The 17,979-nt window shown below is 38.3% G+C and overlaps 1 pseudogene; it reads right to left on the bottom strand.

The window, feature by feature from the left end:
• LOC109062533 overlaps window positions 1-17,979 on the bottom strand; it is an 82,297-nt pseudogene that overhangs the window by 5,585 nt on the left and 58,733 nt on the right.

Below are 17,979 nucleotides of genomic sequence, written 5' to 3'. Positions count from 1 at the left end.
GAATGTGTAGCCGACAAATCTGCAGCAACTGTGTGATGCTATCATATTAATATGCACCAAAATCTCAGAGGAATTTTTCCAAGGCAGCTCTAACGGCAAAGGGGGTCCAACCTGGTCCTAGTAAGTTAAAGTGACCGGTAAGTGTATATGGTAGTATATGCCCACTATTAATCAGAGGTTGTCAACAAGGTGGTTCTGGGCACAAATGTATACAGGCATAATTTGTTAAACAATTTTAAATACTAAACAGAATGCTGGCACATCAGAAGGCACATTAATCATAGCAGCTGGCAACTAAGGTAAGTCAAGAGTCAGACTGCAAGGATTCAAAAACTGGAGATAGGTAGTTCAACACAAAAATGTTATTTTGTCAGAGCAAAAACCTTGTGGACAGCACTCCGACATATAGCACAGTTGCACCTCAGGTGAACCAAGTTCAAATAATGGCTAAGGGGTCTTTGCCTGTCCTGTTATTCTCTCTCTCCTCCCTGTTGTTACCTTTCTCATCTACACTGTCCTATCTAATAAAGGCATAGAATACCAAAAATATAACAAAACATAGTTTTGTGCAAAAAGACCCTTCAAAACAACTTAAAGGTAGTCCAAGGGGTTTCCAAACTCGGACCTGGAGGGCCACTGTCCTGCTGAGTTTAGCTCCAACCTGCCTCAGCACACCTGCCTGGAAGTTTCCAGTTTGCCCAGTAAGACCTTGATTAGCTGGCTTATGTGTGTTTTATTGGAGTTGCACCTAAACTTTGCAGGACAGCAGCCCTTCAGGAACAGGACTGGACACCCCTGTCCAAGATTGTTAAGATCCAATCTGGAAAGTACCTCGTAAAGCCCAATGATCAAGTATAGAACTCAGGATACATAAGATCCTCAGTTTTACTCTGTGTGACCAAAGTTTAATCTGTTTCCCTTCTCAGGAAGTGGCCAACTCTATGACCCCTTCTACCAGACTTTACGTTCTTTTCATGTTCTAGTAATCTTTGAAGAATGAAGACTGGGTCTGTTGCTCTTATATCTTTAGGAACATTCGGTATCTGACTCCATTCATGCTGTAGGAATTGTGTTATGGCTATAGCCTTACATCCTCTCCTCTTGAACCGCTGAGGGCCCTATTACTATTTTCCATTGCATTTGAGTCTCACCTTTATTGATGGGTACCAGCAGATCCAGTGTCTTTTGGGACAGGTGTGGCCAGATGACACTTATCTCCTTCTGCAATTCAATGTCCAACTGTATCCGGTCCTCGCCCCCTGATAGGAAACATATGGCCTCAAATAAGAGATTGATATAGTATAATGACTGAAAAACTAAAGAACATGCATGCATTGCATCCTCATAAAACATACAGGTAAGTGTAATCTTTCTGTCACTTATGTAGTGTTGGGATTTCTGAGGATTGTGGGATTTCTCCCCATTTATTCCTCTTCCCTTAGCTGTCTTGTGCCAGATTGTTGCCTCACCCCTGGCATCTGCAAGAACCCCCTCACCAATAAAATAACCACACCATACCACCCTACAATACTCCTCCCATCATCCTCCCCTCTCTCCTAACAACCACTACTGCTTCTATTATCAACCACCCCCATCATCCACCAACTAACTAAAGTAAATTATTGCCCTCTTTGCCCGCTGACAATCTCTGCCAAGTTTTCGCCAAGCTCTATTACAGTTTTTTGCCCTTTCGTTTGCCTCATAGTTGTTTGTGCTTCAATAATTTGCACTCCAAGTAAATTACCTGCATTTGACTCCACCTTTTCCTGACTGGGACAACCAATGGAATTCACTAAATAATAATGTTTATTCCAATATGGTAATGATGTGGACCCTTGTTGCAGAGGTATCACCAGAAAATCATGAGTGTCCCAATGCTTACTAATTTTATGTACCGAATTTATGTACACAATATACTGATTGAGACATGCCCATACAGGTGTGGAACAGGATGAGTGTGAGTAAATTATGCTATAATTCTCATTGTACTACTATTCTTTTAAAGTACAGATTTACAATTCTGACCTCTAGCGATTTTTATCTCCAGTGCAGTGCGGATCAAAGACATCAGTGTGGATGTGAACTGAACCGTCATGTCCTCATCGACTGGCATATTCATCAGCACCAGTCTCTGCCAATAGCAGCACAGCATGGTTGCAAATATTAATGATATAAAATGCTCATGTTTTAAATCATTATAGGTTCTAACATTTTTTAAATATGCATTCTTACATATTATTCTATTTCTCAGTATTTCAGTAGCAGTTCCAACTATTAAACAATGAAATACATTTGCCGAGATACAACTTTTCTACCTTGTAGGCAATTTTGGCAGGACACTTCTTTCCCAATCCAAGAGGTGGAGACATGTGAGTTAGCATCTCATACATGGCAGTGTAGTGAATACGGCCACTGGAGGGGAAAAAAACAGAGGTATTTAATTATTTGTGACTCTCACATGAATGACACATAACAAAAAAAAATTAATTATTTGTGACTCTCACATGAATGATGGAGAATAGATAAGAATTAATGCTATTTTTGCATACCACATTTCTAAAGAAATGCAGTCAAAACATTCTTTCTCTGTACAGAACAAACATTGTTTCCTCTAAACTTCAGAATGTACATAAAACAAAAATTCTAATTAAGTTAAAAAATGTGATTATTAATTTCTCCAGAATGAAAGTAACTGTCTTTATGATTAAGTCATTGAGTCATTCATTCAACAGATTTGCTCAAAAACACTAATTCATTCAGGAACAAAACAGCACAACTGTTCCAACTCTTCTTCTAGAGAATTACTTTCTTGCAGAGATCTGTTTCCACCTGCACCAACACACTTGTCTGTAATTTTAATGTACAGACCTCTAGTTGACTACTCGGTTTCAAGTTTTTGCTTTGTTGTTTGGGCCACTGGCTAGGAGAAAAGCTATGTTTTGCACTACATGCTGAATCTGGCTGTCTAAATTTGGCTTTATCCTTGGTGGGTCAAAAAGTTCTTCAGTTCAACCTGCTGAAAAAAAAAAAAAAAAAAAAAAAAACCCTGATGGTACATATGTAGTTTAATGAGTTCATGGAAATTAATATGATAATTATGAAAATGAAATATGAGATGTATGTTTACAGAAACATTAATGTTTATATAAACAATAAAAATGAACAGTATTAAAAAAATAACTTTTCACCAAAGCACATTATACATTGAACATAGCTGTACATTATACAAAATACTACACATAGTATCCAAAATATGTAGTCAAAATCTCAGTCAAAATCATGAAATAATTTTTCTACCCTATCACTGCATTACAACCTTTCACCAAAAATCTCCACAGAACCCAAGCCACTCTTGACAATAAACCCTGTTCAGAGCACTTTCCCTGTAGCTTCAGGCCTTGATTAACTAATTAACTCAATGAGATTATTATTATTTTTAAGTCAACCAGAGAAAGGCAGCTAAATAATTTTTACATTTAGAAAATATTTTGTTGTTAAATGTTAATTAGATTAGGAATTTTTCAAACTTTCTTCTTTACAGAAGTAAATATCTTATCAGCTGACAGATGTTGATTCTCAATACAGATTAATGCATTTATGTTGCAATATAGCCTAGTATTAGTATAGTTTGTGGTTTAGGATGGTCTGAGTATCATTTGGGATGTTGGGATTTACACAATATATCAGCCTGAGAACACTTGAAGGGCTTAAATGAACTGAGAGTGAAGAGTGTCGCATTTGTTATATGTTCCTGCTGGTAGTTTAGATTTCCATTAGCAATCCAGTCATAACCTAGTTGCAGCCCTAAAATGAGTGCACACTGTTTGGTACATACTAACCCCACACAGAAGGATGTTAGGGTAGGCACGTACAAACCCACCTTTCTTTGAACAATCGAGGCCCTGTCTTCCTTTTCATCTGACATGACATCATCCTTCCCTTGAAAGCCTGTAAACAGAAGGATGTGGCCTTCAGCTTTACTTACAAGGGACACCTATTTGCTCACAAGCATCCACTGACTTCTAAAGACTACACTAAATTCCAACTCAATCCCAGCCTTAGAGAATGCAATGATAACCACAAGATCGTCCTCCAATAGCCTAGAGGAATTTTAGACTTTTTAAATATTGCCATTATAATGTGCACTAATTGTCATTTGAAGCCAGTGTAAATGAACAGCGCAGAGCAAGTCCTGAATCCAATCCAGGACCGTTTTTATTCTGGCAGAGCACAGGAATCCAAGGGCTTTAGAATATTTCAGCAATTTCACCACCACAAAACTGAAAACATCCGTCCGTGTCTGACGCGGTGAGCAATGTACGCAAATGTTCTGCCCAGAATCTTTCCATATCAGTAAATACTGTTATAAACTTGAGTTAAACTACTGAATTAAGTTGCATCTGTATAAATTAATAAAGCAAATGAAATTGAAAGGAAACATGATTGTGGATGTTAATGAGCAGCGGTTCCTAGTGAAGTGTCTCCATGCGTATGACAGTAAGAACAGTAACAATCATTACTATATTATAATTTGCATTATAATAGGTACAGTAGGTGATCTGTTGCGCTTACCATGCTGCTCGGTCATATTCCCCCCAGATGCGCACAAACTCGTCCAGATGGTGAGGTCCAAGAATGGACGAGTCTCGTGTCAAATACTCAAAGTTGTCCATAATCACAGCCACAAACAGATTCAGCATCTTAGGAAAAATAAATGCACATATATATGGCCTTGCATACTGAAGTGCACACATTTCATTAATGTGATTAATATACATATATATATATAATATATATATATATATATATATATATATATATATATATATATATATATATATATATATATATATATATATATATATATATATATACATATACATATATATTTAGAAATATATGGCTATGATTTAAGCTTAAATATTACATGTAAATAAGAGAGAGTGGTTTAAGATGTTAATCTAGCTAAATGTGCATTGTTTTCATCATGTAAACATATATTTAGAAAGGACTGATCTGTAATCGAGAGATGCACATGAGAAACATTTTCTGCAAACACTTAATATCCACAAGCATAAACAAAGGCACTATTACATGGCTGTAATAGTTTCTAAACACCTTTTTAAAACCAAGTAAAGACAATTTAAGGAACACAACTGTATTAGCATTAACTTCTAACCATTACTTTTTAATTCATTTCACAAAAAAAAAACAAAAAAAAAAAAAACAGTGCTCTCAACTATTAGAATATGGACAAAACTTTTACTGTACCTTCTGATCACACCTGGAAAAAAAACATTTATGTAACATTTAATGCTGTGACTTTATGAATTTAAGACTTTCTGCTCTGATTTAAGATCTTTTTAAGATCTTAATTTGTGGAACGGTAAATTAAGACTTTTAAAGGCCTTTTTAAGACCTGCAGGAAACTTGTACCTGTTTAGCTTTTGTGTTAATCTAGCTTATGCTTTAAACTTGGCATTTTACAATGAATATTGTTGGCTTTTATGATGAAATGCTTTCTTCTTATTTCAGCTGATAGCAGACATCTCAACTTGAGTAAAAAGTTATGCAGTCTACGCCATTCTCCCCTATAGATTCAGAAAAGAATGTTGATAGATTCTTACCAGAAATGAGCTGAAAAAGATGAATGAGACAAAATAGAAATAGGCAAATTCAGTGCCACAGCCCCCTTCATGATCTGGAGAGGTGAAATGTGGTGGTATTGAAGGGTCCCGTTCACACTCCTTCCCCCCGAGACACGAGAGCATGATCTCCTGCCACGACTCTCCTGTGGCACTTCTGCAAGACATAAAATAATATATCCACTCAGGAATGAGTCACCAAACACTAGAGCGCTCAAACACCTCTCAATTACAGGAACAGTTCAGTCTTTTTTTTGACCCTCATATTGTTCTAAAGCCTTAGTTATTTTTAAGTGGAACATACAAGAAGTATTTTAGAATCTTGCTTTTTATTATTCTTTATAAAAATAGTTCATACTTCATAGAGAGCATGGCTGTCATAGGCAAAATATATTGTAAAAGTACCACAGAATAATCAGAATAATAATGTTGGAAAGGAGCTATACTATAAATAACAAAATATTGTTATTATTATCATTATTATTATTATTAAAGTGGTCCTCAAAGTATTTATATATATATATATATATATATATATATATATATATATATATAATATATATTGTTTATTTAACAAATAAAAATGTGACACATGAATGAAACAACATATTATAAAAAAAAAAAAAAAATACTTCGAGGACCACTTTAATAATAATAATAATAATGTGTAATCAATATTCTATTTATTAGTCAAGTATGTATCTAATGTTTTTAAAGCGGTTTATATTAATTCCAAAATAATAGCTCAAGGCGGTAACAATTTAAACAATATATTTTATTTGTGAACTTATGTTCAGCTATTCTTTTTAATAGTTAACTTTTTTTTTTTTTCGGATCATCAGTCATCAAAGCTCAGTAAATATAGGTTACAGACACAGAGATTTACTTTAAATTTCACCAATCTGATTTACTCACTAAAAACTCCCACAGATCATGTTTGCAGGTCATTTCAAGTCTTATTTTGACATAGCAAAGTGGTTATATCTAAGTGTGTGAGTTGTTTACTCACTTTATTTTTTTAAATTAGTCTTCCCATTAACAGTATTATATTATTCATTTAGACTAACTGGCGAACACAATGAGGCATTAATCACCTGAACCAGTCAAAGCCGATCATAACCAGTCATAACCAGTCATATCGCGTGACTTCCCCCCATTCATTCTCAGTTACCCCCCAGCAAACCCACTGCATGCATTAATGTTCTCAGGGGAGGCAAGAGATGCAGACTCGCATTGTAATTTTACCTGCTGGTGTCACTGTATATGTATGTATAGAAAATACAAAAATAAAAAAAAGTCTTGTAGAAACATAAGAATGAGTAAATGATGGCATAATTTTCTTTTTGGGTTGAACTAAAAATAATTTTACCTTACAACTTTTATCTTGGGCTTCACAATATTTGCCAAACTATACATTTCACTAAACTATATATTTCATTAACCATAAACAGAAGAAAGAATACTGGTCTAATTTTACAAAAAATAATGAAAGCAAATAACAGTAAATCTATTTTGTCCAAGTGTTTGGTGATCTTACCTGAAGAGCAGCATCAAGGCACCAAAGAATGTCTTGAAATTGTTGTGTTGATTAATGTGGCTTTCGTCATTCAGTTTAATATTTCCAAATACCTAAAGAATAAGAGATGACAGATTTTTAGAATCAAATATATTGTCTACACTATAGAAAGTATTTCTTATCACTACTCAGCCAGACTAACTTGAGTCATCTAAATTTCTGGCACATGCCATCTATATGTGCGCCCTCATAAGATTTTGGGAAAGAAGAAACACTGAAAAAGTTGGTTAGGACCATCTCTAATCTTTAAAACACTTAAACACACACTAGCCCACAAATACAGATGAATAAACAAATTTGATAATTTATAGAGACCGAGCTGCCAAAATGCAAGTACATTCTGGTGTTTGGGGAAGTATTCAGCCAATGCCATCAAATTATAAAGTTTACAGGTAAAGTTACAGCATTTTGATAAGTGCAATATGCAATGATATGGAAATAAACTTACTTGCATGCCAATAATGGCATAAATGAAGAAAAGCATGGCAATTAGGAGGCAAACATATGGAAGAGCCTGAAACAAGAAAAGAGTGAAAAGAATGTTGTACAAATTGTCCCTTTATTTTTAATTTTTTTTTATTATTATTGTTTTTTTCCCACAACAAAATGTCTTTTAACTTTTTGGACATGGAAAGATGTGTTGTTGTTTTTTAACTTTTTCATTTAGTACAAATATGATTATGACAATACAAACCCTGAGGAACTGTTGCATTTAGTACAAATATGATTTTACCTTGAAGGACTGAACAAATGTCCACAGCAGAATCCGTATTGTGTAGCCTTGTCTCAGTAGTTTAATAAGTCTAGCTGCCCGGAAAAGCTTCAGGAAACTCATATTGATAGTGTTCACAGACTGAATAGAGAGAGTGAAGAAACTGTTTACTTGTAGTAAAGTTTACTTGATAGACAATTCAAACACTTATCTTGTTTTAAGGATTTTTAGAAATCATTTTGCTGGAAAAATAGTATAAAAGTAAAATTTTTACTAGTAAAAATAGTATAAAAAAGAAGGCAAAAGAAAACAAATGACAGAAGTGGTCCAGAAACCCCAACACTGATTCAACCTCAAACACTTCTGATTCATACTCAGGACCACTGCAAATGAAATATGCCTACCTGTAAATCTACCACAATTTCAGAAATGCTGCCCAGCACAGTGATGAAATCAAAGATGTTCCATGTATCACGGAAGTAGTTCTGTGAGTTGAGACCAGTGTGACAATAATGAAAACAACAAACAAGTAAATCAATTCAGGTACATTAAAAATGTTTTCTTCTTTGAATGATACTCATTAAAGGGATAGTTCACTCAAAAATTAACAAAAAAATTGCTGTTAATTTACTCAGGCCATCCAAGATGGAGTTTGTTTTTCCTTCAGCAGATCAGTAAAGAAGATTTTTAGCTGAAACTGTGGTTGGTCTTTGGCTATTCATAAAATGCAAGTCAATGGCTACCTTCACTTTGAGTGTCAAAAAAGCACATACAGGCAAGACAAAGTTAATACCCATGGCTCTTGGCGATATATTGAGGTCTTATGAAGTGAAACGATCAGTCTGTGCAATAAACTGAATCAGTTCGAAGTTACTCAATCAGAACTCACTTTCAGATGCCTGACAGTCAATCCGACTGGAAATGAGATGAAATAGCGGCGTATCTGATCCCATGATGGATGAACTGATTCAGTGCTCCAGTTCCACCAACAGTCAACTTGGACCGAAGACTGATGAGCCACTGATATGCGCATGCGTGTACAAAGCACTTGAATGAATGGGTAGATGGACGTTTTTATGGTTTCTCAATATTTAAAGGTGAATTAATACTAGTTTATTCACTTTATTTGCTTTAAAACATCCACATCTCACAACATTATTGGGTGTTTTAATAATATAATCGCGTATACAGTATGTGACATCACTATGTGATTACATAAATGAACTGGTGAATCAGTTATTTGAACCAGTTAATTTAATCAGACTGTCCAAATGAACCACTTCACAGAAAGGAATTGGATTTCCTAATTTGCCTGAGGGTCTGGATTACAAGTAATAATAATGTTGTAAATAATGTTCATTTTCTTGCACAAACCGATCATTTCACTTCATAAGTCAAGTCAAGTCTGCTTTATTGTCAATTCTTCCACATGTACAGTACATACATACAGAGAATTGAAATTGTGTTACTCTCAGACCCATGGTGCATACAGATAACAATAACAGTAGAGCCTAAAAATACAAATAGATACAGTTCAAATTTAAAATAACATACAACTATACAAATAAGGGCATGTAAAAAAATAATAAAAATAAAAATAAAGTTAAATAATGCAGCGCAAGGCACATGGCAGATAGAGTGCAAACCAGTGAGGTGAACAAACAGTGCAGATAAAGATTGTAGTGCAAAAAAAAAAGCTTATTCAGTCTGATTAAAGTGACAAAGGGCTCAGAGAGCAGATCTTTTATTTAAACTGACTTAAGAGGTAGTAGAATGACGTCAGTTCTATGCTGAATGAGGTAGTGAGCAGACCAATGCTGCACGCAGTGTGGTGCATGTCCATCGTATGTTTAGTGGGAGGGGGTAATGGAAGGACCTGGGGATGTGGAGGGGGTAATGGGGGCAGGACCTGGGGAGGAAGAGATGAATGGAGTGGGGGGGGGTGCAAGTGAGGGGAGCGAAATTCAGCTTCACCAATGATCAGCCTGACTGAATGAAGCTGCAGGACCATCGCCAGTCTGTCAGGATGCTCTCGATGTTGCCTCTGTAGAAGGTGCACATGATGGGGGCCAGGGCTCTAGCTCTTCTCAGTTTGCGAAGGAAGTAGAGACGCTACTGTGCTTTCTTGGCCAGTGCTGCGGTGCTGTCAGTCCAGGAGTGGTCCTCTGTGATGTGCACACCCAGGAACTTGATGGTCAGAGGAGCATACTGAGTGTGCACTCTCCTGAAGTCAACAACAATCTCCTTCGTCTTCTCCATGTTCAGAGAGATTGTTGTCACTGCACCACCCGGCCAGGCGGCTCACCTCACTTCTGTAGTTTGTCTCATCTCTGTTGCTAATGAGACCCACCACAGTCATGTCATCCACAAACTTAATAAAGAGGTTGGAGTTGTGTGATGGTGTGCAATCGTGGGTCAGCAGAGTGAAGAGGAGGGGGCTCAGCACACATCCTTGGGGGGCCCCAGTGTTCAGTGTGATGGTGCTGGATGTGTTACTACTGACCCGTACTGCCTGAGGTCTTCCAGTCAGAAAGTCCAACAGCTAGTTGCACAGCGAAGTGTCGAGTCCCAGCTGGACCAGTTTGTAAATGAGCTGTTGAGGTATGATTGTGTTGAATGTGTTGAACTGAAGTCTATTAACAGCATTCTGACGTATGAGTCCTTTTTGTCTGTATGTGTGAGTGCTGAGTGGAGGGCAGTTGCGATGGCGTCATCAGTCGAGCGGTTGGACCAATATGCAAACTGGTAGGGGTCCAGGGAGTGGGGGAGGGCAGACTTGATATGGTGCATGACTAGCCGTTCAAAGCACTTCATGAGAATGGGAGTAAGTGCAACAGGACAGTAGTCATTGAAGCAGGATGGAGACAGCTTCTTCGGGACTGGAATGATGGTGGTAGCTTTGAAGCATGTGGGAACAACAGCCTGACTAAGCGAGATGTTGAAAATGTCTGTGAAGACATCAGTGAGTTCCACTGCACAGTCTCTCAGTACACGACCAGGGATGTTGGGAGTCATGGCCTAGTGGTTTGACTCCTAACCCTAAGGTTGTGGGTTCAAGTCTCCGGCCGGCAATACCACGACTGAGGTGCCCTTGAGCAAGTCACCGAACCCCCAACTGCTCCCTGGGTGCCGCAGCATAAATGGCTGCCCACTGCTCCGGGAGTGTGTTCACGGTGTTTGTGTGTGTTCACTTCTGTGTGCACTTAGGATGGGTTAAGTGCAGAGCACGAATTCTGACAACATACCACCATACATGTCACTACACCACCACACTTCCAATTTTTTCAATACCCTCACCTTTGCGTGCATTAGTGCACTGATCCTGCTGAAGGATCTCCTCACGCTGTCTGGGGTCAGCATCATCACCTGGTCACCGGGAGGAGGTGGAGACTTCTGTGCAGTGGTGCTGTTTTGTTTCCTCAAAGCGAGGGATGAAAGCGTTTCAGCAGGGAGATGCTACTGTCACAGGTCCGCGATGGGGGCTTGTAGTCCGTAATGGTCTGTATCCCTTGCCACAGGCTCCGAGTGTCTCTGTTGTCGCTGAAACGATGGGCTATCCTCCTGGAGTACTGTCTCTTAGCCTGTCTGATGCCACGGGATAGGTTGGCCCTAGCTGTCCTCAGGCCCCACTCATCTCCAGCTCTGAAGGCAGCGTTCCACGTCTTCAGGAGTCTGTAGACCTCCCCTGTCATCCATGGCTTCTGGTTGGCCCGGTCAGTGATGGACTTTGTGACTGTTACATCATCAATACACTTGGTGATGTAGGTAGTGACAGTCTCTGAGTACTCTTGGAGGTCTGTGGTGTTATTATATGTGGCAGCCTGCTTAAACATATTCCAGTCAGTTGTGTCAAAACAGTCTTGAAGAGCCTCTGACGACCCTTCCGGCCACACTTGAATTTGTTTGTGAACTGGTTTGGCAACTTTAACGAGTGGTCTTTATGCAGGCATTAGCATGACAGTGATGTGGTCTGAGGCACCAAGGTGGGGGAGGGGGAGGGCTTTGTCAGCTCCTCTCTGTGTGGTATAAACAAAGTCTGATGTGTTGGTGTATTTTTGGAAACACACTCTTTAAGTCTGCATGGTTGAAATCCCCAGCTATGATGAGAAAAGCATCAGGATGGGCTGTCTGCTGCTCACTGATGTGCTGGTACTGTTCATTTAGTGCACGTTCCTGTTGTTGTTGTTCAGAGGAATGTATACAGCAACGAGCAGTATGGCTGTATATTCCCTCGGTAGATAGAACGGCCGGCACTTAATAATCATAAACTCCACCAGGGGTGAGCAGTGTTTGCAGACCACAACAGCAATGCGGCACCACAGGTCATTGATGTAAACACAAAACCCGCAGCTGCAGGTTTTACCTCCCGCGACGAGAGCTCTGTCCGCTCGATAGCACGTCAGCTGATCGAGCTGAATAGCACAGTCTGGAATGCGGTTGCTAAGCCATGTTTCCGTGAACACAAAAACACAACAGTCTCTTACAGTCCTCTGAGTTGAGCGTAGTTATCGAATGTAGTCCAGTTCATTGTCCAAAGAGCGTACGTTAGCCAGCATGATGGTGGGGATAGCTGGCTTGTGTGGGTTAGCCGTTAGCCTAGCCCGGATACCTCCATGCTTACCCCTCTTCTGCTTCCTCTCATGCTGCTTGTGGCACCGTTGTGGGCGAGATGCAGTAGTGGGGGTCGGTGATGGTGTAGGCCTTCGGAGCAGGCCGAGGTCCTGCAGCTCTTCCACGTGCGCGGAGTTTAACTCTAAAAACGTGGCTCTGCCGACATCCAGCTGAAACTCATCACTGTTTGCGCGCTTAAAGACAGGTAGACGTGATGAAGACGTACAAAAACACTTAGACTCACAAGACAAAAACACTGTTCTGACGGGACAGAGAGAAGCCCCTGCGTGTGGACACACCGCCATCCTGTGGTTACCTCAATACCTCATAAGACCTCAATATATAGTCAGAAGCCACAGATATTAATTTTGTGTTGCCTGATATGTTTTTTGTTTTTTTTTTTACTTTAAAAAACTTACTTTTTACACAGTTTCAGCTAAAATATTCTTTACCATTCTATTGAAGAAAAAAGTCACCTATATTTTGGATGGCCTGAGGATGAGTAAATCAACAGCAACTTTTCATTTCTGGGTGAACTGTCCTTTTAACATCAAAGTGATGTCATAAAACTCACCATGAACCCAAAGGCGAAAATCTTTAAGATGCATTCCAGAGAGAAGAGCACAGTGAACGCAGTGTTGAGGTGCTTCAGGACAATGTCGTAGGCAGCTGGAGCCGAGTGGTACTGAAAAGTGTCACGATAATCAATCACACATGCTGTATGCACCTCAAAAGATCTCATTTAAGCTATTTCAGCTAAAGATCATGAAAACCAAGACCAAATATATAGCATCACTTTTGTCAAATATACAGAATGCGTTCCAGGCTGGAATATTGTATGTTGAAAGTTATACCTTCATCATGAGCACTACTGTGTTGAGTGCAATCATGACTAGGACGGTGTACTCGAAAGATGGCGACACCACAAAGTGCCACAATCGGTACTGGAGGGTCTGTCTGTTCTGAGGCATGTATCTCGTTAGGGGTTTTGCACTGATAACAAAGTCAATGCATGCCCGCTGGAAGAATGAGATAAGAAAGCAGTGAAGGAACATGCAGGTTAGTACTGCTGATTAGAAACCTTTATTATTTATTCATGCTTAGATTAGACTCTAATTCATAATAATGGTGTTAATATCACTAAATGATGTTAATAAAACCTAGCTATGCGGGAAAATATGAATAGCTTGATGTGTAATCCAGTATTCTGGATACTGGAGTCGTAAATGTATATTCACCTCGTTTTTCTCCAAGTTGCACTCCTCCATCATTTTGTCTCCCTGCTCCTGGAATGTGATGATGATGAGAGCAACAAAGATGTTGACAAAAAAGAAGGGGAAAACCACAAAGTATATGACATAGAAAATGGACATCTCCATTCGGTTTCCTCTGCTTGGGCCGTGGTTTTCCTCAGTCACATCCACCGAGTGTTGGAGAACTCTGTAGAAAGCATAATGAATACATCCAATGAATTCAACAAATAATTAAAGTCATTTTTTGACCATTTATTTACAGCTACACAGACTGAAAAAGTTGTTTGTTTTCTCAAAACATGACTCCATTCTCATTAAACAAACCCGTGGGCATTTTTGGGGTTCGTCATAGTCGTCATAGTTTGGGTAAATTTCTATAGTGGTGACCAGAAACATTTCTATGTATTTCTATGTTAATATATAGAGATTGATTATGTGAGAAGAGAGAAAGATGTCAAATTTGCTATCAGCCATGGTCGCACTCTTTCTGTAAATGAATGCCAGTGTAATATAATTAAGAGTACATTGTTACAAATGTACATTCAATTTTTTAATTACATTACATTTGTTAATTACTATGAAAATGCATCATCACAGTCTGTGAAAAGGGTCCATTTTCAGTATTTAAAATCTGCAGCATTAAATCTCTTCCTGCTCCTTCACAGATATGCTACTCAGCCCACACTCAATTCATCAATGACAGTCCACATTGTTTTTCCTGCCTTTTCAACCACTGATTCTTGGCATCAACTATTGAAAAAACATCTCTCCACATGGATCCCAACTCAACATTAGTCTCAGCAGTAACACTGTAACATAAGAACCACAACAAACAGAGGTGGCTCGCCAATTCTAGGTCTAAACTGATGTTTTCTAAACTGATGACTGTACTCCAGAAGTAAATTGTGAACTCTGACACAAAGTCTTCAAGCAGCCCTTCAAATCTGAAAACAAGTTGGCTGGCTGATTATAGGGACCAATTTGTACGTCTCTGAAAATCTGCCAATAATTACCAAAATTGAAGAAATTGGTTGTAACAAGATAAGATCTGTTATGAAATCATCTCAAAGGTGGGACCTGCCGAACACAGAAAGGTTTCAGGAGATTTCTGAGCAGTTATCTAGACTGTGCACACAATATATTATTAGATGCAATTAGCAGCATCACAGCTTTCATAACAGCATGACCTTGAAGAAATGTTTTATGTGGAGGTTAATCTTTCTGAGCTCTCTGAATCTCCTTCATAAATCAAACGATGGAATACAATCATTTAAATAACAGTGCCTATAAAAATCCATTAGCTTGCCTGAGAACTATAGTTCTCTATTACCCACATCCTAATTATTTTAAATTATGATGAGTATAAAGTTGAATTAGAAAGTATAAAGTAAAGACCTTTGGTTGTATTTCTATTTCTTTAAAAGTCTGGAATTTTAATATGGGTGTAAAAGTAAAGAGCTTCTTCAGTCCACTGGAGTTTGCTCTTCCTTCCTCAGCTTTTTCCTGGGTTTGCTTGCACACAGTTTTTGGAAGTAGTTTGTTCCAACCATCTTGGAGAAGGTGGCACAGTTCTTCACTGGATGAACCACAGACTGACTGAAGATGGTGAGATCAGATCTCTGCGTGGGCCACACCATCTGTTGTGGGACTCCTTGTTCATACGAAATTTTCACTGGATTGTACCAATATTTGCAAAAGAAGAAGAAGAAAAAACACTGGCACACTAAAACAAAACATGAATAACTGTCTTAAAACAAATGTTTTTTTACGTCACGTAAGACTTTTGCACAGTCCTTGTATGTTTCAAGGTTTCAGAAAATTTCTGGAAAGGTTTCCGGTTACTCGAGCGATTTTGTTCATTTACACTGCCAAAAGCTTTCACAATGTGACATCTATTGTGCTCGCCGAGAAGCCCAGCTCTTTCATGTTTGACATTTGCCAACATTACTTGCATTCTGGATCCGATTTGCATTTCCACAGAAGGCTGTCTGGTAATTTTCCGGAATTAAAGGCCAGTGCTTCATTCTGATGGCATTCAGTCCACTGATGTTGGATAGTTTAATGAGCACTAAAGCCTTGTTAACATACTAATTTATTTAAAATGAATGAAAAGTGTCTAATTTAAGTATGGTTGTTTTATTCTGTTCACCATTATGTCTTTAAACAGGCTCTTATGCACAGAGAAAGGCATTATCTATATGTACTTGAGTCCATTAGCAAACAGAAAACGTTCATAAGTATTCACCTCTACATCCTCATTCTCCAGAGGATGTTTAGTCAACCTGTCTGATACCAAAACACAGAGAGCTAAATCTACACTGACACACATTTCCTTGGCAGATGTGATTCAAATACTTGAGAAGGCAGCAGAAAAGCCTGCCATCAAAAGCCCAGCACTGACAAGACTCTGAAAGTCTCTATCCTTCTCAGATCTCAGAGCAATCTTGGGAGCTCACTGAAGATACATCACATGTTGCCAAGTGCACTGTAACATACAGTAAGCAACATCCAGGCCTTTGTATAAAGTGCATTAGTGACGTTCCATTTTTTCAATGGCGCTTGTTCTGGAAGTATTTTTCCAATTCACTTTTCCCATAGGGATTTGGTTAAAGAGTTATAAGCCATGTATCAAACCAACCAGCTACGAGAAGAATCACAACATTTCAAACTTTGATTTGAAACAAAAAATATTTTGAAAATCTGACAAAACAACAAAGATATCACTGTCTTCAATCATTGAAAGAACTACAATCTCATGAAGCACTGTAATTGACAATCTATTTAAAAGCAATGGAGAAATATAAAACAATGCATATATATATATATATATATAAATATTCATATATATATATATTCTATAAACCCAAAAACTGTTGAGCTCTGTAACCCTACTTCAGTATGCCACTGGTGAGCGTGACTGGATATATTAACATGTTTATGGAGTGTCTCTATACCATCAAACAGTTTCAGCCTGATAGCAAGAAAAACAGAGGTACTAATTTCCCCATGCAGTATATAAATGAATGGACATACTGTGGCCAGCCCTCTCCTGTGGACACAGTGAAAAGCGTCAGAAGAGCCCAGAGGACGTTATCATAGTGGAACTCGTGTCTTCTCCACTCCCGCCTCTTCACCTCCTTCCTGTCCCTCCCATAGTCAATGTAGTAGCCTCTACACAACACAAAACCATTCAAACGATGACAAACAAACAAAACATTCATGAAAGTATACCAATCATTGTACAGTCATCTTCACAGTGCACAGAGGTGGACAGAGTCTCCAAATACTAACCTAAGAATGAAACATAACCTAAGAATGTCTATGCATGGCTGAAACAGTGAGGAAATGGGTGAACATGAAAAAAAAAAAACGCTCTTAAATGGTCTTAAAGGTCTTAAAAAATAATAATCTTAATAGTTACTTGAGTAAGACGCTCTTAAATGGTCTTAGTTACAAACAAATAAAAGACAAACATAAAAAAATAACAAAGTTACTAGTTACTTCAGATCATACGTCTTACAATAACAGATCATATTTAATTGATTCAAACACAGAAGAGACAAGCATTAAATCATCTGTTGCCCCAAAATCATTGCATGTCCTTTGCTTACTATAACAATCTATACAGCTACATTTAAATTATTAGACGTACCCCATTATTGGGGCATCGCTCATGCCACAAAAAATTCAGCACGCATTGAATAAATTACACATTCCTGAACATGTAATGCATTAAACTAAAGTAACCAGAGCAACATTGCTCCATAAAGTAACATTTTTAATTAAAAATGTACTTCCCACACTCATAAATACAGTATATATAAAGCATTTGGTTGCTTACTGGCATTCTTTTTGCGTTCCCATTGATGCGTCGGTACAGTAGAAGAACTTTCCCTTGAAGAGCTGCACTGCAATCACAGCGAAGATGAACATGAAGAGCTTGTAGACGATGAGGATGTTGAAGACGTTCTTCAGGGATGTGACCACACAATCAAACACAGCCTGCAGGACAACAGAAATAATCATCATATCACATATCCCTTCCTACACAGGTCTTCAACCAGCAAAGCAAATGAGATGAGTTTCATATGCAACTTTTTGGTGTTTACAGAATAATGCATTCCAGTACAGTACAGTATCTAAAACAATCAGCATCACAATTTTACCTAAAGCCTTGAAATT

Source organism: Cyprinus carpio, chromosome A2, assembly GCF_018340385.1.
Source record: "Cyprinus carpio isolate SPL01 chromosome A2, ASM1834038v1, whole genome shotgun sequence".
Lineage (NCBI taxonomy): Eukaryota > Metazoa > Chordata > Actinopteri > Cypriniformes > Cyprinidae > Cyprinus > Cyprinus carpio.
This window is presented reverse-complemented; position numbering and strand designations above follow the sequence as displayed.